At 36.8% G+C, this 24,139-nt stretch overlaps 1 protein-coding gene across 4 annotated transcripts in view; it reads right to left on the minus strand.

Moving 5' to 3' along the window:
• The window catches only part of LOC132123450 (protocadherin Fat 3-like), a 128,968-nt gene extending 107,684 nt beyond the window's left edge, over positions 1-21,284 (minus strand). For all 4 annotated transcript variants that reach the window (XM_059534063.1, XM_059534065.1, XM_059534062.1 and 1 more), the window contains exon 1: positions 21,141-21,284. The gene's annotated coding sequence lies outside the window, so the exon portion shown is untranslated. The remainder of the gene's footprint in view (positions 1-21,140) is intronic.
• Between the last annotated feature and the right edge of the window lie 2,855 nt (positions 21,285-24,139).

Below are 24,139 nucleotides of genomic sequence, written 5' to 3' on the forward strand. Positions count from 1 at the left end.
CCATTAAAGAGGCACATTCTCCCACTGCTGCTGGCAGCAGAGATGGAGAGAGAGAGGGATGAAGATGATTCAGGACGAGCAGGCGCTTGGCAGTTCGTCCTAAATGATGGACAGACATATTCTATCAGTGAATGAGGTTTAAGCACGTTTTCCCGATGCCCTGACTTGCGTTATTACAGCCGACCCAACAAGCCTCTTGTTTTCTGGCCTCAGGATCAGGAAAGGACATGGGACAAACCGGGACTCTTTGTGTCGAACCACTGCCATTGTTCCACTGATAGACTCCCTTTTAATTCACGAGCGAGAAGTTGAATTGAAACGGCCACACTGCACAGGAAGTTTAATTACAATCTGAACAGGAAGAGAAGATTACTGAGAATTCAAAGAAATAAAAGACAAGTAATGCATTTCTGGGAAATCAAGCATTCTTACATCCTGGTCCCCAAAAATGATTGCTTAAATATAAAATATTGTGATAAAAAGTGACATTTCAAGCATCCATCCATCCATTTTTCGTATCATGTAGCCATCTATATCTAAATCTATCTTCATTTATCTATTTATATCCATCCATTCACCTGTATCTAAATCTAGCAATTTCTATCAATCTGAATCTGTTTATAATGACATCTGTACATCTACGGCTATCTAAATCTGTCTATATCTATCTACAGTACATCCATCCATCATCTATTCATATCCATCTATCCAATCATACATCCATCCTATACATCTATATCTACTCCCCTAAATCTATTTTTATCTATCTACATCTATACAATTCATATGTATAAATACATCTGTCTATCTATCCATCTATCTACATCCATCCATCATGAAGCCTTTGGTTTCCCTGTTGTTTTAAGGGCTCATTAAAGATCTTATGAGTTTCGTCAGTGAAAGTTTACTGTTGATTTATGAATGTTGATTTCATTTTCTGGTTGACATGTTGTCTTATTGTTCACAGACAGTCGGCATTCATTAATTTTCCCTTTATCTCTGCTGTATTCGTTTGCCTTTTATGTTTGGTCTTACTGTCACAAAAAAGTGCTTTTGATAAACACAAAAATCCCTTTAACTTTAAACACATAGGTTTATTGGGATAATTATTTAGAAAAGACATCAACATTATTATGTAAGATTATAATTATTTGGTTTGTGTTTTATCTCAGTAGTCTTTGGGAGCATCAAATATTTGTTGTCTATAACAAAATAATTAGAATATAAGCTACACTTTAGTAGCATTATCTTTTTGTCTTGAAGGTCACTACTGATCTTAGCTGAGACATTTGACAAAAGTAAAAAGTTATTTAACTTTGAATTATTTAAGATAAAAAAAATATGAAAGCTACATTTCCTATAATCAAGTTGCTTCATGTCAAATGAGACCCAAAAATGGTGGTCCTTATTGATATTAGTTAGGTCCTTATTGGACCAAATTGGAATTGGAATTGAATTGGTCCTTATTGGCTGTTTGTTGGTGGTCTAAGGTGGTTTGTTGGTCTTATCTTTCCAAGTAGCTGATCTTCCATCTTGACCAGCTTACAAATACCCAAAAACCTTGTAAAACCATGGAAGTAGACCAACTTGAACATTGAAAACCACTATGGTCACCAGCTATCACCAGCAAAACACACCTCTAGCTGGTTCAAACAGCAGATACTGTAGTTTATATGAGATACTGAAGTCTGCATTGACAAATAATCCAGTTTTCCCCACTTCAAGACTCAACGGTCTCGAACAGACTGCTGGAGACTCTCCAGTGGAGAGTGTGGGCAGAGTATTATAAAGATCATTTATGTAACGGACCATCAGTCATGATGAAGTCAATGCGCTGAAACTTGATAAGGTCAATACTCTAAACTCTGTTCCGCAATCACTTCTACTTTACCATATTTGGTTGAGAGCTCTTTAAAATGAATGCCCTGGATTGAGGGTCTGATCCCAACTCGAGTTAACAACATTTAAAAAAGACATGCTAACTAGGCTGTGAATATGCTAATGAGGTCAGCGGAAACTGCATAAGACCTAATGAATGCAGAAAGAAACAGACAGCAAACATGTCTAATGTCAAAGTTTAAGGATGCTTATTTGTTGACTGAAAAACACCCACAAATGAAAAAAATGGTTCATTTAGGCCATGCAACAAAATTAACCAGACAGCATACAGGAATAACATAACATTTAATTCTAAGAGTCAAAAAGGATGGATAGATGGTACGTAATCCATTGCACTATAAATGTACTAATCAACAAGGACAAGTCAACACTCAATTACACGATTATCTAAATATGCGTTTCCTGCATTTAGCCACACAAACTCAATTACAGCCTTTTGTCTGCCTCCAGAAACCTTATAGGCTCCATGTCCCATGATCCCACTGAGATTCCACAGGAGACCATTAAAAGTGTTTCGCACACAGCAGAATAACTAAGAGGCAGAGAAAGAGAGAGTAAAACAACTTGAATAAAAAGCAAGAGACTGAATAATCAACTGCCACCAGAAACCACTCAGTCAACCCAAATGATTCAATTACCCTTCACTGCTCACCGCCAAACAGACAGAGAGAGAACGCTTTTGTATAGATCGAAAGATGAATGATGTTTTGATGCAAGAATCTGGTGACAATGATTGACGTGCACACATTAAACAGGCCATCGCAGTTTGATTCAGCTCGGACTCGGGGTGTGTCTCAATCCACACACTAATTTAGATGTAAGTGCGCGGAAGGCTAGGGAGTTAAATGAGATCAATTCTTTCACTGACTGAGCTTATGTTATATCATCAGAGGTGTATAATGTAATGAGAAATTACACTCAAGTTCACTTATGGGTAAAGCAATGTCAAAATGTATTCAAAACCAATTAAATCCACATTTAATTTGCATGCTGAAATAAACCATCCTATGTTGGAATCCCAGAATGACCAGCTGAAAAAGTGTTCAAAAACCTGCTGAACAAACTACAAACACCAGCTAAACCCAGCCTGTGTTCACACAAAAATGAGAGAAGTCAATATGACATGCAAAAGGTTAAAAATATGACTTTTTTTCCCCCTTGGAAATATTACTAAGCAAGAGTACAAGTATTTAACATTGTTCAAGTTAAGTAGTTCCCGATAAAAGGCAACAACTAAAGAACAGTTTGCACTCCTGTATATCACAGATCCACCCTACAAAAGTCTAGTACACATTTAAACATCACACAGAATTTCAGAAAACACTGGCCTGCTGAGATTATTCATGTTTTAGTGCTTGATGGACAACTTTAGAAATATTATATCTTATGGACGTAGTCAAAGTTGAATCCAGAAACAAACTATGTTCAGGCATTCAACCAAACAATGTGAGTGTCAAAAGTACCTACATTCAGCTCATAAAATATAAATAAAAATATAGTAAAAAATAAAGTATAGTTTAATTTACAAACAGATAACTCTTAATGCCATCTTTCAATTAACCATGGATGCCATGGTTTTATAGAACTGTAAAAAAACAACTATGCATTATTAAAAAATAATAATAATAATTACTGGAAACTTAGATTTAGCCTGCAATAAATGTATACTGCACACATATTGTGATAGGTTCAACTTCTTACATTAATTTAATTCATGTTACATAGTTTAACTTGAAATATTTTCATGCTACATTGGGAATTAAAACTCTTTTTCAACAAACTTAAAGAAAGAAAGGTTGAGAATGTACAACAACGTACTAAAGCTGTTTGATAAAATGACACTGCATCCGTGCCATAGTTCACAGACTCTGTGGGGAAACACTACAGCGTTCGCTAATAAGTTTGACCTTTACGCGTTTCAGCTTATCAGGAGACTGTAGGCAAATTAGCATTCTAGCACTGGATTGATGGAAGCAGTCGAACAGACAAGTGTGTACATGACAGTCTAATGGGGTTAAAGTTGCTGTAAAGACACATCAGTGCAAAAAAAATATAACACCAAGACAGATTTCCCCTTGTGGCAAACACTTATATATGTGAAAATGCAAAATGCATGTTGTAGTTGTTTTTTTTTTTGCTGTCTAAGCGGAAAAGATGCTTGAAATCTGTGCAATTGTACAATGATGGCCACTTAATGTGTTTTCACGGTTCGGGGGCAAGTGACTTTGAGGCCTTCTGGTGAAGGTTTTACCCTGGGAAGCTGTTAAATCAACTCCCTCCCACTAGAGATGGAGGAGGAGAACAACGGAGGGGAAGTCTTTAAGCCGTTTTTACGATTCTGCGAAGCGACGTCAAGGGCGACACTGATCTACGGGGATCAGTTTAACGTAATTCACGTTGTCAGCAGCCTGTTGTAAAACTGGTCGTTTAATTGTACAGCCCTTTTGTTCCGTCGTATCGTGTGTAGCCATGCATGTGATTGCTTTATCAGAGATATTATGAATAAAGATGTTATTAAATTCCGCACCCAAGTGAACAGTCATGATGAGTTACCAGTTCAACCATAAATGTAGAGTATAGTTGAGTCTCTGTGTTAAAACGACACTAATACTCGTAGAATCTGGGGACATCCATAGAAATATTGGAGCCCTTCTACAGTTGAAAAAGAGATGTACTGGCCGTTTGCCATGCTAAAGGGTGTCACGTGTGTGTCCCAAGAGAAGAGCCAGAAAGAGACAATAGAAACCCGAGAACTGCTAAGAAAAATGTCACTTGAAGAGACCACAGAACTATAATTGGCCCCTTCTGGCACAAAGAAATATCAGCCAGAAAATTACCAAAACAACAGGTTTAATGGGAAATAATAAATAAAAGTATATAAATAAAAAATATCATATCAGTTTTGCCATGTGTATTTGAAAGAAGTCCCTTATGCTCATCATGGCTGAATATATTTTATCAAAGATAAAAACAGTAATAGTGAAATATTATTGCAATTTAAAATAACTGCTTTCTATTTTATAATATTTTAAAATTCCTGTGGATGCAAAGCTGGATTTTTAGCAGTGTTTACTCCAGTCTTCAGCAAGGTTATTATTATAGTTCACTAAAACTGAAAAATAAGATTTAAATAAACAATATTTTCTGTTACTTGAAGTAAAATAACCGTCAACTGAAATAAAATAAAATATTAAAAACCCTATTTATCATTTTCATTTAGTTTAACTTGATATGCTAAAATAGCATAAATTAAATTAAATAGAATATGAAATAATACTTTATAAAAAAAATAAATAAAAAAACTAATTATACACATCACAACAAAATTACTAAAATATTATATTAAATAAAATTAAAATAGGGAATTATAAAAACTGATTAAAATATTAAGAATAACAAATAAATAAAAAATAACACTGGCATTCAGTAGCATACGATTCTTCAGAAATCATTTTGATCTACTGATTCGGTGCTCAGTAAACATTTGTCTTTGTTTGATGAATTTATTGTGACCTTGCTGAAGAATATATTTATTTTCTTCTTTTAATTATAGACAATAAAAACAATGCAGTATAATTATAGCTTTATATAGTTTTTGGATATGTGGGGATTGTGTAGCACAGCTAAGGGAGTAAGTTACTGCAGAATCTATAGGGAATGATAACCAGTGCAAGCACAGTGGGATGCTATCTGGTAAAAGTGCTCAGTTTGCTCGTGTGTTCACCCGTCCGTAGGTTTCTCCATCGTTCAGTCAGGATGGCTTTCCCCAGTTCTGAAGCCATCCATTATCACCATGTTCACTAGAGGAGACGCACACCTCACGCTCTCGGGCTCCTTGTCGAAGCTACCATTTGCTCGTCATATCTTGTGCCATGACTCCCGTGTCGAGTTGGCGTGATGCAGGTGTTTGTGACCGACGTCTTCCACAGATCCGACCGAGAGCTGCTCATCTTGCGCTCACCCCCACATGTCAGCAGCGAAAATACAACTCCCTGCCTCGGTCTGCCTCTCTCCTGGAGATCAGAGTGACTCACGGCGCATCAGCAGCGCGGCCTACGAGAGTTATTAAAAGGAATCTTCCTGCGCTGCTTCCCAACATAAGCTCTCTCTCTCTCTCTCTCTCTCTCTCTCTGTGCTGCACAAACGTATATTTGTTCCTTCTTTTTTTAAGTTCCTAAATTCTCTCTCTCTTTGGCAGGCTGCAATGTATTTTCCAGACTAAGCCATAAATATAGGGCATACCCTGCAAGCAGTCTTTGAGGACCACATCAGCAAGTGATGGACGGGCTAAAGTAAGTGTGTGTGTGTGTGTGTCGCTGTGCAACCCAACACTGCCAGACAACTACTATTTATGTACTCCAGCACCAGTTCCTGCTTATATATTTATACACTTAATGGCCTTTCAAGACTAATTTGAGTAAATTCAGTAATTTGCACTTTGTAACAAGAGAGGTGTTATTTGTTAAATGGAGAAAGCATTACAACGGCATTAGCTTTCAACACGCGGCGTGGCGAATTTCAGATCGCTAACTTACAGCGCTGTTATTATAAGAAATGTGCTGTCTCGTATTACTCCGTTCTGCCTCTAATTTCACATCAGTTACACTTGGGGAAGAACTCAATTCACATAAAAATCACATTCGTTTCTGTTTTTCGTTATTTCGTGGTTATGATGAAACTGATGAACCGAATAAAAACTGATACACTGGTTTGCCTCTTTGTGGACACATTTTACACATGACTGATTTAATACTTTCTGAAGTTAATTTTTGCAGCTTATGTATGCGCTATAAAACATTTGGTCAAATAACCCAAGGCAATGTTAACATCAACACTAACTGGTCTTATTTAAGTGAAATATACTAGATAATGTGACTAAATCAGCTCATACATTTGGGTCAAGTAAATCAAAAATGGCAGATGGATACACCAAGAACAACGTTGAAACTACAAAGTAAACTGAATTGCTCAGTAAATTACACATCTGAAATGATGGTGATACTCAGGGCCTGGGTATACTGTACATGTTTGAGTTTTTAATGTTTGTTTGTTTGTTTGTTTGTTTTTTTGCTCATTGATGTATTTTTAGTCAATTAAGTGATGCTCAAATTAATAACACATGCAGAATTAACATCAAAGCAATCTTAAATTGCAGTAAAGCTAGTACGTGGTGCTAGTTAGTATTTAAAAAAGAAAGTAATCATGTAATAAGTAGTCATGGATATTCTTTGATCTGTAAACAGGTTAAAAATTAAAAGCATTTCAGTTGATTTTTTGATGGGTGCAAATTCCAAAATTCAACAAAAAATGGTTCATATATTAAGCAATCATGTGATAATGGCTATTTCTGACAATCCTTTGATTTAAATATTTTACCAATCAAAAGTATTTCATCTCATCTGATGGTTTTCTTTTTTGAAAACTTGGACGCACACAGACATATTAAACCAAAAAAAAGATTTCCTATATTAAATAACCATGTAGTTATGGCTATTTGTTTGACAATCCCGTAATTTAAATATTTTGCAAACCAAAAGTACTTTATCTCATTAAATGATTTTCTCTAATGGACACTTTGATGGATGTAAACCAAAAGATTAAAAAGCCTGGGAATGTAATTAATATCATGGTAGAGCGGTGCGGCTAATATTTCTCCAATGGTAGTGTATATACAATGGTAGCACCCAGTACTAGTGTTAAGTTTGGGAAGATTTATAGTCCATGGGGATGGTGTTGCCTGCAGGTTTATACTGTATTTGCAGTGTGTACTACAGCTCCTGTTGTAATCACCTCTGGGTGTAATCCATTAAAGCACAGCCGATTATCAAGGGAAAGTGTTTGGAGCTCCAACCTAAAACCTGCCCATCTGAGTGGCCATCATGCTCTCTTTGTATAGCGGCCATGTTTCAAAACACTGGCTTCAGGCAACAAGTGCTGCTATTTCACTTTCCCTCTCTCCCTTTTCATCAGCCCCCCAGGCGGACCATTAGACCATCTGCTTCCCATCTCTCGAACACGGCCGTGGCTCCATCACAGCTTCCCATCATCCGCAGGGCTCCACGAATCCTCGTGCGATCGTTTGCACCCCGTCATGCCCCCGTGTGAGGTGATGCTTGAAGTCGACAGGCGGGGAACAAATCAAAGCTGTTCTTGATAAAATTATCACCCTCTAAATTTATCCCAAAGCCAAATATTTAACTTGAAACACAAAAAGTCCCACACTTCTTTACCCCACAGAGGACTGAGTACAGAATTACCAAAATTTGATTTGTTAAATTAATGCAAGGCTCAACAATTACAGATGGTCTGATGGCCTGTAGCCAGTGTGAGAGTTTGGGCCAGTTAATAACAGTGTTACTTACCCTATGATATTTCAAATAATTATTATAATTAATAATAATAATAATTTTGAAGAATATAAGCAAAACACAAAAATATGACTAAAAATAAGTTTATAAATTCTAATCAAAACCTTGCAATCCTGCAAATTAAATATTTCAAAAATCGGAAGTACTCCAAATCATTTAGTGATTTTATCTTTGAAGACTTGATGAACACAAACCAAAAGATAAACAAATAAGTACAATTAAAAAATAAATAATAATAATTTTGGGAAAAAAATATAACAAATAATACAAATAGCTAAAAATATATAATATTTATATTAATCCTAAACAAAAAATTTTGTGATTTATATATTTCACAAGTCAAAAGCACTTTAATCATTTGAAAATATTATTTATAAATAAATGGAAAGTCTGACATCAGTATAAAACAGCTTCAAATTCAAATTCAAACTGATGAAACTAATATAATAAAACAAATAATTTCCACTCTAAATGTAACCAGTGTTTACATCAATCTGACATTGAAACTTCAATGCAACAAGTAGGGAATTCAATTTTTGTGTTTTTCCCAAAACAAAATCTCCAGCATCTGCTCCATTTAACCGATCCGCACCTCATTTTGAACAGCATTGTTCACCCTACCAGGTACACAAGAGAACAGCATATTATTTGTGTCGTTTCTGTTCACATCGAATCAACACTACAGTACCTAGGGTCTATTACAGATAAGTTAAGCATCTCCTTTTCGATCAAGTCTGTGCTTCTGCGAATTGATGTTCTGATGTCCTAATCGTTTTCAGATGGTCTGTGACAGTTGTTCAAATCCACTGTCTAAAAGACTCGCCGTTAAACTGAAGGACAAAAAGATTGACATCACATCAGTTGAAGTAAATCAGACCTGAGACTGCAGTGAAAAAAATTCCAATGTACACGCTCTCAAAAGACCTCATCATCAAGTACTCAGACCTAGGATTTCATTTCTTCTTTTCTATTCACCGGGTTTCTTTTGGTCCCTTGTCCACAAACACTCAAATACATCCTGTTCTGGTAATCAGACTCTTTAGAATGGGGCTGAACTCTTGTGGCCTTTCTAAAGGGCTTTACACACATGTAGACACAAGAACACACAGCCCCAGTTAAAGGGATCGTTCACTTAAAAACGCTGTTCAAAAACTTGCTTAGGTTTTTTTCCTAGCGCAACAAGAAACATACCAAAATTTAAGTTGATAGTGATAAAAATGTCGACCCTAATTATCAAACTACATTCACACCAAAACATTCTTGCATGTATATTGTGAAAGATTTTTCCTGTTCCTTTAGACAAAACTATTAGGATAGTGGAAAGTATAGTACATATGAACTTCTATTATAATATGCAATAGAACACATTTTTATAGGAAATATTTATTTTGTGCCAATACCAGAATGTGCTTTAATGTTTGTGTCCATTAAGTTAATTCTGAATTATTGGATGACATCACGGCATGGCCAATAAATTAGTCTGTCTGTCTGTAGTCATATAATGCCAAAAGGTTGATTTTACTTATTGACCATGCATTAATGTCAACTGAATTTAATGGACACAAAAGTTAATAAAAAATGGGAACAATTTAGCACAAAAGATAGCTTCATATTGTAAAAAAAAAACACACACACACACATATATATAGACACATTTATATACACAATATTGCTTGCTTTTGCCGTCATCTAGTAATAATTTAGTGGAAGGCTACAGATTAATATTTTCAATATTATTACAGTTCCTACAGTATAACAGAACACAATGCATCCTCTCAGAACAATAAATCTTGTGAGTTCCTGTCACAATAATGACTCAGGTGCGCTCTGAACAATCTCTCTTTCTCTTCCAGTCGCTGCTGGAGCGAGTGCATGTGTTCGGTGGGAGTTTGTTGTTGGTATGCGTGTGTGTTTAGTCCCCCTGTAGTGCTGTGGGAATATACGGTCAGGGTAATTACTGCTATCAGAGCTGGTGCTACAGTCCTCACTGCTCGAACCCTCTGGGAATGATTATGGCCCCGCTCTGAGCTCCACTACTGCTGTCTGAACGACCTTTTGCTGTCCTTCAATAAGTGATTCATCAAAGAGAGACAAGCCCACACGGAAAGATAGGCTGAGAGAGAGACCTGCGATCTGCTAGAGATCAGAGGAGAGTGACGTGTGTGACACGTACTGAAATAAACTCACTTGAGACTGGCACTATAATGTAACTTATAGCACTTTCCTTAAAATACAGTTTTTTGACTTAATTGAATTGCGGAAAGATGGTCAATCTGGTATCCTCAAAATCTCAAAAATATAACGGAAACTCTTCTTGACCCTCACATAAGACAATATTAACAATAATAAGCATTCAATGTACTCAAAAACACAGAACATTTATTCCAGTCCCATGCAAAGCATGTTGGGAACAGAAAATCTACTGTACAGTTTCAATTAATGCAAGAAAAATTATTCATACAGTTCCAGAACAAATGGACTTATATCATTTACATAAATAATTGGATTAGACACAAAAATTAAGTTTAAAAATAAATTGTGTGCTTCATTAGCTCTTTGCAGTTGAGTAAATTATAGAAAAAAATATTTTTTGAGCGCACTTTTGTCCCACAAAGTGAGCTACATCTTACAAAATTTGAGAATTCACTCAGTAAGTGATTAATGCTAAATAAAAATACGTAAAATAATTGCAAATGTAATTTTTTCAGCTACAGTTTCATTGTGGGATTTGTTTAGTCTACTGCATTTTCAGTTGCAATAACTCTATAAAAAATAGAATCAGATAGCTATGTAAACGTGTCTGTCTGTGTGCTTCTGTCAGTGTGTCATTGTGTGGGGTGTGTGTGTGTGTGTGTGTGTATCAGTGTGCCTGGGCTTCCCTCACCTTCAAAACTAATCACTGTCTAACATACTGTATCTGCTGCAATGAAACAACTTCCAGTCTGTCTTCAAGCCCCATTTCCATCACTAAATCTCTCTTTTCCAAACATTATCTCTGATTTGTGATTTGTGTATCTCTGGCAGTAATGTTCAGCTCCAAACCCAATTACAGCTTGTATAAACTCACTAAACCAGATCCCACACAAGTTTACTTGAACATACAGCTTCTAAAGCTAATTCAATGTCTACAGGCAATCCCAAACCCAACCTCTAAAAGAAAACAGTTTGTATTTATGAACCATTTTGCCTTTGAGGACTTCCCTTAAGGGAGGTTTCTGTCAGGTTTAGCAAACTTCTGTGGACAGTTTTGTCCCTAAGGTACACCTAACTAAACCCACATAAACAGAGTCGCTCTTATCTCAGACTCGCAAACACCTCCACAAATGCATTGAACGCACACCCTCCATACGTGAGGAACATACAAGTGTTCACAAAGACAAACACACAGAAAAAGCTCTAAGGAGCTGTGCAGTCTGAACACACTTCAATTACATTACGAGCAGAACAGCCATGGTTTACCAATCCCCTCTGCTATAACAAACACACAAACTAAACGTGCAACACAACAGAGTATGAACATGCACACATGCACAAAGTAAGTAAAGTAAGTAAATTGTATTTATATAGCACATTTAAACATAGCAGGGCTATCCAAAGTGCTGAACAAAGTAAAAACAAATAGAATAAAACACAGAAACAACCAAACAGAACAGACAGAAACAGCATCAGGAGATAATTAAAATGCCAGGGAATAAAAATAAGTATTCAATTTAGATTTAAAAATAGCAATTGAAGGTGCAAGGCGGATGTCGAGAGGCAATTGGTTCCATATACGTGGGGCGGCAACAGCAAAGGCTCTATCTCCCTTAGATTTTAGACGGGAGCGAGGGATAAATAAAAGAGCCATGTCTGAAGATCTCAAAGATCCAGTGTGAGCAAGAGGAGTAAGAAGATCTCTAATATATAAAGGAGCTTGATCATTAAGAGCTTTAAAAACAAATAATAGAATTTTAAACTGAATTCTAAAATGATCGGGAGCCAATGAAGCAAGGCTAAAATTGGGGTAACATGATCGTATTTCTTTGTCCCGGTCAACAGCCTTGCAGCAGCATTTTGGACCATCTGGAGCCGAGCAAGTGATGACTGAGGAAGACCCAAGTACAAGGAATTACAGTAATCCAGGCGAGAAGTAATAAAAGCATGAATAACCTTCTCCAAATCGTAGAATGACGTAAAAAAGATTTTAGTTTGGAAATTAATCGCAACTGATAAAAACTATTTTTTACAACCGAATTAATTTGTTTGGTTAAACATAATTCAGAGTCAATAATGACACCAAGGTTCCTGACATTAGAGGAAACTGAGGGAAAATAGTTAACCAGTTCCTTAGTGAGATTAATTCTCAGTTTTGGTGGACCAAAGACAATAACTTCTGTTTTGTCCTCATTAAGTTGGAGAAAGTTAATCAATAACCATTCCTTAATGTCCCGAATACAGTCCATCAAGGTCTGAATGGACTCGTCGGCTTTCAAAGGGAGATACAGCTGTGTATCATCAGCATAAAAATGGAAATTAATGTTATGCTTCCTAACAATATCCCCCAGTGGACGCATATACAAGTTAAAAAGAAGCGGACCCAGGATGGAGCCCTGAGGTACAGAAACATTTTTACCAGCATCAATTGCAATTAAAATGTCATTGAGCACTTTTAGCAAGGCAGACTCTGTGCTATGATGGGCAGTAAAACCAGATTGAAGAGGTTCTAATAACTTGGCTGTATTTAAAAACAGGTTCAATTGAGATAACACAACTTTTTCTAAAAGTTTTGATAAAAATGATAACTTAGAGATTGGCCGAAAATTATTCAAGCAACCCTCATCCAAACCATGTTTCTTAAGCAAAGGCTGAACAACCGCATGCTTGAAACTATTTGGGACTACAAAACAACATAAACAACAACAAAAGAGCAACGTAAACCACTATGTGCAAATACGCAATTAATGTATGCATATGGATACACAAATGATTATATACAATAAACAAGGACCACCCAGGACTTTTGCTAAATTTCACAAAAGTTATGTATGAGCGCTCCCTACTCCAAGGCTCAATGAGTAGTTGAGTTCCAAATTTAACTATCCTTTGCCCCGCAAAAAGAGGGCAAAATAAACCGGCCATACAGCCTCCATCTATCAATAGCTATCTACCAAAAGAAAAAAGCTATCCACTTGCAATATTGATTCTGAAATGAAATCAACAAGTGTAAACACAAGCCAATACAATAATCTTTTCTAAACAGTGTTTTAACATTCTGACTCTAAATTGGAGGCAAGTGGTACATCATAATGACAAAACTCAATCATTATAATCAGTTTTTATACTTTTATGCATTTGACAGGCATTTTTATCAGTTCATGCATTCACTGGGAATGCAAAAGCCAACAGGATTATTTTGAAGATATTAGTTGAATAACTTTATTATACATAAACTTAATTTTTCAAGAAATTTGCTGGCTTCCATACAATATGGAACAAAAATTTTATCTCAACATCTAACCTCTAAAGAGGAACATCACAATAACAAAACCCGGTATCTCCCATTATAATAGATGTGATATGTAGAAAGCATGCAGATCAAACTCATACTATACTTCTGAGATTTTACATTTTCATTCAAGGTATACATCTTATCAATTCATTTCCTGGGAATCGAACCTATGACCATGTCTAGGATTATGAACCTATGATGCAAATAATCTGAAACATCAAAACAATTTGCTCACACTTGAAATCTAATGTAAAACCGCCAAACAATTACACTAGTGAAACACTGACTAATTTTACATTGAATTTTTAATTGAGAAACAAAACATAAGATGTCTTTGGCATAATAAAAGTACTTGTAAATGGCATAATAGACATAAATGTAAAAGTAACTCACCTAATGAGATGATGACATGATTCAGCAGTTCCCGAATGCCTACTGGATTATTTTGAAAATAATAGTTGAATAACTTCCATACGAATATTTAAAACAAATTTATCATACGTAATGAACTTGCAAAATATGTGCTGCCTCCATACAATATGGGCCACAAATCTTCCCCCCAAAAAATCTCACCATTACATCCTCTATTGTCTAGTGCTACCACATTTTACTGATTAATACGTCATATACATAACTATGTTGACCATTCATTAATAAGGGAAAAAGCAATAAAACTACTACCCGATTAATCTACTATCACAAAATGCATAAACACACAGGCAGATGTTGCACGCCAATCAATGCACTTTTGATTTGAGCTCATCCACATGTGGACGACAGTGACGGAAGTGGTAACTTCAGTGAGTTTACGGGTAAATTACCTCTGCGAACGTCATCCTGACAAACAGAGCTCTAACAAGCTATCGACCCGCCACTGCAGTGTCCTAAACGAGCTGCTCCCCTGTTTCCTGTAAAATCCAGCCACTGAAAAACAGAATTTATCTCAACTGATGTAATGAATCAGAGCCTAAGAAAAACACATCAGGGACAAACACTGGAGGAGGATGGGAGATATCAACGAGCGCAGAGACCAATGTGTGTGAGCGGACGTGGGTGAGTGGTCCATTTTAAGATTCTAATCACTTTGAAAATTAGCTTTTCTGAGCAGTAAGCAAGTTTAACGCACTTTGTAGCATAAATTTTCAGTCCGTGAACGGACTCGTGATTGCTACTTTACATAACTCTTTATGTAAAGTGACATTTCTAATCACATGACTTCCTGATAGAAAATATGGTGATAACTTTGAGGAAACTATATCCACACTGTAGGGAAAAGTTGAGTGAATTCAGACAGTTGTTAAACTACTACTGCACATTGTGTATTAATAGCCTATGATATACTGAATGACCAAAAAAAAAAAAAAAAAAAAAAAAAAAAAGGAAAAAACCCTACATGAATTCAGATCTGACCATTCAGACTGAAACACAAATGTTATCAGGATTTCAAAAAACATACAGATGCAGTTTAGATTTGCAGTCAAGTTTGGTAACATGCCATTAGTTCAAAATACAAAGGGAAAATCATTTTGAAAGGTGATTTTTCACTATTTTAGGGTTTAGATTAGGGATGTTCATTTTAACCGGTTAACTGTTAACTGACCGTTAAGAATTTTGACTGATTAATACAATCAGTTAAACGATTGTAAAAAGTCATTGTTTTTTTTGTTTTTTTTTTAGTAATTTATAGCAATATTTTAAAAGATTTGCTGCATGTTAAAAATACACTACGCGTTTAAACAAACTGAGATTTTTTAGAAAGAGAGAAAAAACATAAGTCTCGTATAATTTGCATTTTATTATTTCATTCATAAGTAGGCCTAATGCCGACTCTAAATGTTTACAAACATTATAATAAATACTGTAAACAAATCCTTTCATTTAACAGTAGCCTATTTTAGAAAAGAACAAGAATGATAAATATTAGAAGCTATAGCAATATAAAAGACAAGCCAAAACTATAAAAATATAATATAATTCACAATAAAAACTAATCTTTGTGCTTTTGTAATATACTCCTACAGAAAAATACGATGTCGCTTTCTGCCTTCTGGTTTCCTTTTGCGCAGCACAAAAATTAACCGAAACTCTGCATACTAGGCTACTTGATGCACAGTTTTTTGTTCATTTTCTTTACTTATTAGTTAATTAAAAATGTATTTCTTGTATAGGACTATTTATTCGTTTTATATATATATATATATATATATATATATTTATATATATATATATATATATATATATATATATATATATATATATATATATATACCCTAGCTTTATTATGTTTTTCTCCGCTCGCAGAAGATCCGCAGGTGTGTGATGTGATATATTGAACATTTGAATGCTCATGTTCTGTTGTTTGATGCTTTTTGCGCATGTAAAATTAATTCCCGGGAAACAAATGGTAGTATTTTTAACGGGTCACATACACTTAGCTATCCTTTCTAATTTAATTCAATTCTAATTAAAAATAATCTTGTCGGTTAACGATTAATAATCGGTTAATGAGTGTCAATTGTCAGTTAGGAAAAATAATCGAAATGAACATCCCTAGTTTAGATAAAATATTTTTGTTATAAGAGACAACAAAAACAACTTTGCACTTTAAAGCCACTCCATTACTGGGAAAAAAATAAAAATTTACCATTTTTCTTTTCAACAAGTCAAAAAATGTGTTACTTCAAAGATGATAACGCAACTGGCTTTAAATTTCTCAGATGTTTAAAAGATTAAGGCAATTAGCAAAGTTTGATGGAATGTTTCATTTTCCAATACAAGATGATAAATTTTTACATGATTTGCTACATCTAATTTTCCCTTAGCAGATGTTAAGCCACGTTTATATAAGATACACCAAAAAAAACTTTTAAAAGATTTTCATTTTTAAATTTTTTTAAAGGTTTAAGTTTCCACAAAACACATGGTTATCTCTATCGGTGGCTTAAGTATTTAACATCACGCATTGGCAGATGAACGCCAAACTTGCCCGGGATAAAGTTTCATATGTTACGCTGTAATCGTACACCTAGCCATTGACCTTTGACATCTCTCTAAAACCTTTCCACTCCTTCAACAACAATGAAGGTCATTGCTTTCACTAGTCAACTTGAAAAAGTTCACAAACCCATTTCACATTCACAACATCTTCTTAGTGAAACAATCACATTAAAAAACATGTGATTGGAGGAACGGGTTTGAATATAAGAGGGCTTGATGACATCAGCTGAACAAGAAAGTTGTTTGATGTGGTGTTGTATTGCATTTTGAAAGAAAATAACTAGGGTAAATTTTGACTTCATGTTGACTTTAACCATGTTCCACAAGCTAAAGCAAAATCAATCATCAAAAATCATTATTTTTTTTATTTTTAAACAATCAACAAATTACTCATACACCAAGATAATCACCAGTCCGCTGATGGACAGAATGAGTTCCTTCAAAAAACAAGCCAACAAGTTTTCTATCCGAATTGCTTCTTTTAGAAGAACGCTGTGATTAGGTTAGCTGCTATTAAAGTGAGCCATTTTTGGCTTAATGATCAAGTATCTTTTGATTGACAGGAAAAGAAGAGATTTTCTCTTCTCTTTGACTGTTAACACCGAGGATGTTTTAGAGTGAGTGTGTGTGTGTGTGTGTGTGTGTGTGTGTGTGTGTGTGTGTGTGTGTGTGTGTGTGTGTGTGTGTGTGTGTGTGGTTGGCATTGATGGTGGCATCCTGGATCAATACACATCAAGCTCACCGGCAAGACAGACAAGGGCATCACTGAATCAACAAAGCATGTGCTCAGAGCACATCATTCACCAGCCTCCACACACACACACACAGATTAAGCTGTACACAAACACAAAACACTCATTCACACATGGAGTTCATGTGGATTAGTCATGCAACAATGTAATAATTAACTTATGTTGGTATATAGTTATGTCGATTATTCTTAAATTTGAATAGGAAACTATATTTACTCGAAAATGGCTTAATTTCACAAACTTTTTGGCTAAACTTTTCATTTAGATGTTTAGTTAAAAAAATATTCTGAAGATTCCTGAAGAACTTTATTACAACAAACAAAAACAGCGTCAAGAACAGTATAAAAAGTTAAATGACCCAAATTTAAGTACAGAAACTTAATTTTCGGCTTTGGTTTTTAGCTAAACAGAAACATTGAGTTTTATTAAAAAAATAACTTTGGTGCCTCATTCCTAAAAAAAAATGCAATTGGTTTAATTTCAAAAACATTTGTTTTTGGTTTTCAGCTAAATGAAAATTGCCTTTTCTTCCCATGTTTTTGTTGACATGTATTATTTTAATACCACAGTGTTCTTTAAAGTACCATTTAAATAACAGTATATGAAAAAAAACAATCATTCTGTACCATAATATACAAAACTATCTGCCACGATCTCTTTAGCAAGGGATGAAATGCATCGATAATGCCCAATAATGTTGTCTATAAGCAGCTCAGTAGGTTTTGAGAAACAGCAACAGAGACTCTGGTGGTCTTAGACATTTGTTTATACAGTAAGTGTGGCCCCTGTCCTTCTGACGGGGCCAAACCGCACACAGAAAGAAACATTCAGAAAGAGCCCACTCTAATTACTCCATCTTTCAGTCCTCTATGAAAAATGGCAAACTGGAAAGACAAAACAAATTAAGCCTGAAAAACTAGGAAAACTTTGGAGAGAGGGGCTGTGGGGTGCAGGACGGGATCTGAGGGGGTCTCTACAGTTGAGACAGCACTGAAGAGCATTCCAGCGCAAGCGGAGAACAAAAGCACACACACACACACAGCGCACACAAACAATGGCGTGGACGCTGGGAGACGCAACAACAGCACATCAGGACTCCCCTACCCCCTCACACACACGGAACGGGCCGATGATTTTACTGTGAAGCGTCCACTGAGTCCTGGCATTTGGCAAAGACAGATGCTGAGAATGGGTTCGCACACACACAGGGCTGCGCTGGGAACAGATTGGGGGAAGGGTCGCCCCACACGGGGACACATCCCTCAGTTTCTGAGAGAGAGCGTTGGCATTGATCAGCGTCGTGGAGGTCATTCTACCAGAATACACACACACAAACACACAGACTGATGCTCGCATGAAGGACAAACGGCACTGAACAGGTGGACCAGTATAAAAAAAAAATTTTTTTTTTTTTAAGTTTTCCTGAAAACATATCATGTATCCGAACAGACAGCTGTTTGGAACGCTGACAAAAGTCTGTGTGTCGCTTCACACAGACTAACTAGCTCCTCTTTCTCTCAGTTCCTAGATGCACTTTGAGCATAATCTTAATATGCGTTTCCACTGTGGTTTGATGTTTTATAGTTTGTGCATTAGCAGAGCATAAACGCATCACTTGGCTGCACTATCCAATGGTGATTCAATTGTGAAAGGGAAACAAATGCATTAACATACATTAATAAATATAGGGTTGAGTCATATTATCTAGTGCTAGATTGATATATCAGCCATTCTGAGATTAGCATTGCTGTAAATAATAATCATTCATTTACTCACGCCATTCCAAACTGTATTTCTCCCGTGGAAAATAGAATGGTGACCAAACTCCAGGAAAGCTCAATAATAAAAGCATTATATAGCCTGTGCACTATAAAGTCTTCCAAAGACAGATGTTAACTACGTATATCTGAGGAATAGACTGAACGGTATGGAAGTACATTTTCAGTGAAAAAAAATAAATAAATCACTTGACAGCGAAGGTCACTATTCACTTTTATTGCATAGAGAAGAGAAGCACAGACTTTCTGCTAAATATCTCCTTTTGTGTTCTGGTTTGTAATAACATGAAGATGAGAAATTGATAAATATAGATTTTTGGGTGAACCATTCCTCTATTGTATGCAAAATATGTTAGCAAATTTTGTTAAATAAATGTTAACATTTACATTCCAGCATGGTTGAGGATCTCAATTACTATTATTAAATTGTATTATGTAAATATCTTCATTATGCTGACGACTAAGCTCTCTAGATATCAGTATTGGCCATTAAAAAAAAATGGTATTTGCCATATAAAAATATCTCACTAATAACTAATTTCTCAAAATGTTTAAATTGATAGTTTACCTAAGAAAGAAAGTTCCTTCATCATGCACTTGCAAACCTGTTTGACTTTCTGTGGAACACAAAAGAAAGTATTTTGAAGAATGCTGGGAACCAAACAACATTGGACCCCATTGACTTCCATTGTATGGATGCTTAGACATTTGTCATTGTGTTCTACATAAGAAAGAAAGTCATGCGGTTTTAGAACAACGTTAAGGAGAGTTAATGAGAGAATTTTCATTTTTGGGTGGAGCAGACCTTTCATTTCAAAAGTGGGTCACAAAATCTCTTCACAAACCAAATTACCAATTAAAGAGCTTCTGATAAATATACACTGCCTGGCCCAACCTGGCTTTGTCCCCGAACTCAACCCATATCAAAACGAATCTAATGCTGGAATAATAGAGTCATCTATAAAAGTAAGAGTTAGTGGAAAAACAAACCAGAGGTAGCTCACAATTTACTTTACATTTATAATGAAAGATTGTTCCTTTTTTTTTTTTTTAGCAATGACAGTGAATGAACAGCTCAACATACAGTTTACTTTGTATGCATGAACGCAAACATATGTTTATGAATGCATATATCGGAGTCTAGTTGACCCTAGCTCTCTCTGCATTCGCCTAATGCAGGGCAGTGTCGCATTTCAGAGAGAGAGTGTCTCTTATTGATGTGCGGAGCACGCCAACATCATCCGAGCGCAGAGCGGTGTGAAGCCAATCTTATGAGGATGGAGAGAAAAAAGTGAATTCAGCACATTAATACGTGGAGCGCGCGCACACAGACTACACGCGCTCTCAAGGAGGCTCTGAAGTGTGCAGTTTGTGTGCATGTGCTCCGCGGGTTTTAATTAAAAGATGCATTGGGCCCCTTGAGAATTCATACACAGACATGCACCGGGTGCTGCATGTGTGTGGATGGTCGGGATCCTGTGATCTTCCCACCTTGTCAGTGCATCATGCATGCATTAACATCCACCACACCTCCAGCAACTTTCTCTGCCCTCTGCATGTTCACAAGTCCTCTATGTGCAGTCATTCCCCATGAAAACCTAAATAAGGATGCCTTTCCTGAATACACCAAAACATCAATGCACAACCACAATTTATCCATAAGATCCACTGGAAAAGGTCTCAAACCCCAAACGCGTAACACAGCCAACGCAACGCATGTCTTTACTGCGGAATAAACCTGCTTCAATACTTGCCCCCCTTCATTCAATCTGCCCCCGTGCGCTGCCCAGCCAACTTTCACTCCCAAGAGCAGTTAGTTGATCAATAATCACATTGCATATGACTTTATTTCGCATACCTATCCTCGTGAGTAATAAATCCGTTCGGTGAGTGACAGACGTCCGCGCGCTACTTTGCCGTATCCATGAGAAGTTCCGTATCCGACAGCGCACCGTAGAGCGACCGTCTCGCCGAAGCTCCTGCAACAGCAATGTGCTCCGGCGCTCACACACATACACACACTCGCTCGGCGTGGGACCAGGGAGGGAAGCGCGCGCACGGAAGGGGGCGGGGGGGGGGGGGTATAGTGACTCCCGCGGGTGCGAGCATAGCGCAGCCTACCGGACGAGCGCGCACACACATATCCACACAACACAGTGTCGCACACGGTTTGGCATTATTTATTGTGGAAGGGAAATCATTAATATGCATATTATATTTGCATTAAGTGCATGTACTTTTTTCATTAATTTATTTTATAATTATTTATGTTTTAAAGATTAGATTATGCAATTATTATTTAACTATGCATTATTTCTGTTTTAATTGTACACTTCATTATATATAATTTCTACATTTATACATATAATTTCTTGTCTAAATAGTTAACCAACACATCCACTCAAGTCAGTGTTGTTCTACTATTACTGATTTACCGTTATAGTTTGTTAATATTTAAAATAATATTTTATTTTTATATTATACCTAATATTTTCTGTTTTCATTTTAAATTTCACTTTAAATTTAAAATTTAATTTAAAGTAGTTTTGTTGTGCGTTCTTGTCATTACTATTATTATTAGGATTTAGTCAATTTTTTTATGGTTTTAATTTTACTTACCCTGACTCGAGTCTTCCTACCCTCTGTTTTTGTTTTGTCTGTTTACAGGCCCAAACAGACCAAAGGCTCTATTAATAAGACTGAATTGTATTGTACTGCATTGTATTTGAGAACAGCTGGACATTTTGGTAACAGATGATATATGGGTCAGGCCTGCATAAGTGTGCTTGTCTACTCGTGCTGAAGCTCCAGTGCATCTAACAGAGTGTCAGAGTGATGATCACTGGCAGCTACCGGGTCTTTTATGAAAAGCACTGCAGTGTAATTAATGTAGCCATGATATGATGCACAAATCGATTTTCATTGTGCACCCCTGACTGCATCGGGACAGGAGGGGCTGATTTTTCTGTCCCACTGGTGTGCTGTTAGGCGGATATCCACTTATCATGCAGAGCTGACATCAAATGCAGGAGGTGGATGGGTGAGGGTCAGGTTTGCTATCATTGTTGAGACCAAATGAGAGTCACTGAAATAGCCTTATAGCTCTCATAATGAAAACAGCTTCATAAGGGGATTAAATAATATCTTAATTAAAATCTAACAATGCCAAAAGGTTTCTTTAAGTTGTAGGCGCAAGGTTAGGATGTACTAATTATAATTAGCCTAATTTAAAAATAATACAAGCCACAATGATGGATAGAAATAAATATCATGTATTTGTCAGAGTTAGAGATATTAGGTTTAAAGTGGCAGAGATAGAAAGAGACAGTTTTATTTAGATGTATATATATAAGCAGGTTTTTATTTTTATAGTGAAAGTGAAGTGACATTCAGCCAAGTATGGTGACCCATACTCAGAATTTGTGCTCTGCATTTAACCCATCCGAAATGCACACACACAGAGCAGTGAACACACACACACACACACCCAGAGCAGTGGGCAGCCATTTATGCTGCGGCGCCCGGGGAGCAGTTGGGGGTTCGATGCCTTGCTCAAGGGCACCTAAGTCGTGGTATTGAAGGTGGAGAGAGAACTGTACATGCATTCCCCCCACCCACAATTCCTGCCGGCCCGGGACTCGAACTCACAACCTTTCGATTGGGAGTCCGACTCTCTAACCATTAGGCCACGACTTCCCCTAAATATACCCTATTATGCTGTTCATTTTCATTTTAATTATTGTTAATATTGTGTTTGTGTGTGTGTGTGTGTGAACTCCATATTAACAGAAAAACACAGAATTGACATTTTTGCACATTTATTAAAAAAAAAAAAACTGAAATATCACATAGTCCTAAGTATTCAGACCCTTTGCTCAGTATTAGAAGCACCCTTTTGATGCTTCGAATACAGCCATGAGTTTTTTTGTGAAAGATGTAACAAGTTTTTCACACCTGGATTTGGGGATCCTCTGCCATTCCTCCTTGCAGATCCTCTCCTCTCCTCTGTCAGGTTGGATGGTAAAAGTTGGTGGACAGCCAATTTCAGGTCTGTCCAGAGATGCTCAATTGGGTTTAAGTCAGGGCTCTGGCTGGGTCATTCAAGAACAGTCACAGAGTTGTTGTGAAGCCACTCCTTCGTTATTTTAGCTTAGGGTCATTGTCTTGTTGGAAGGTAAACCTTCTGCCCAGTCTGAAGTCCTGAGCACTCTGGAGAAGGTTTTCGTCCAGGATATCCCTGTACTTGGCCGCATTCATCTTTCTCTCAATTGCAACCAGTCATCCTGTCCCTGCAGCTGAAAAACACCCCCACAGCATGATGCTGCCACCACCATGCTTCACTGTTGGGACTGTATTGGACAGGTGATGAGCAGTGCCTGGTTTTCTCCACACATACCGCTTAGAATTAAGGCCAACAAGTTCTATCTTGGTCTCATCAGACCAGAGAATCCTTCAGGTGTTTTTTAGCAAGCTCAATGGGGGCTTTCATGTGTCTTGCACTGAGGAGAGAGGCGTCCATCGGGCCACTCTGCCATAAAGCCCCGACTGGTGGAGGGCTGCAGTAATGGTTGACTTTCTACAACGCTCTCCCACCTCCCGAATGCATCTCTGGAGCTCAGCCACAGTGATCTCTGGGTTCTTCTTTACCTCTCTCACCAAGGCTCTTCTCCTCCGATAGCTCAGTTTGGCCGGATGGCCAGCTCTAGGAAGGGTTCTGGTCATCCCAAACATCTTCCATTTAAGGATTATGGAGGCCACTGTGCTCTTAGGAACCTTAAGTGCAGCAGAAATGTTTTTGTAACCTTGGCCAGATCTGTGCCTTGCCACAGTTCTGTCTCTGAGCTCTTCAGGCAGTTC

This window comes from Carassius carassius, chromosome 41 (genome assembly GCF_963082965.1).
Source record: "Carassius carassius chromosome 41, fCarCar2.1, whole genome shotgun sequence".
NCBI lineage: Eukaryota > Metazoa > Chordata > Actinopteri > Cypriniformes > Cyprinidae > Carassius > Carassius carassius.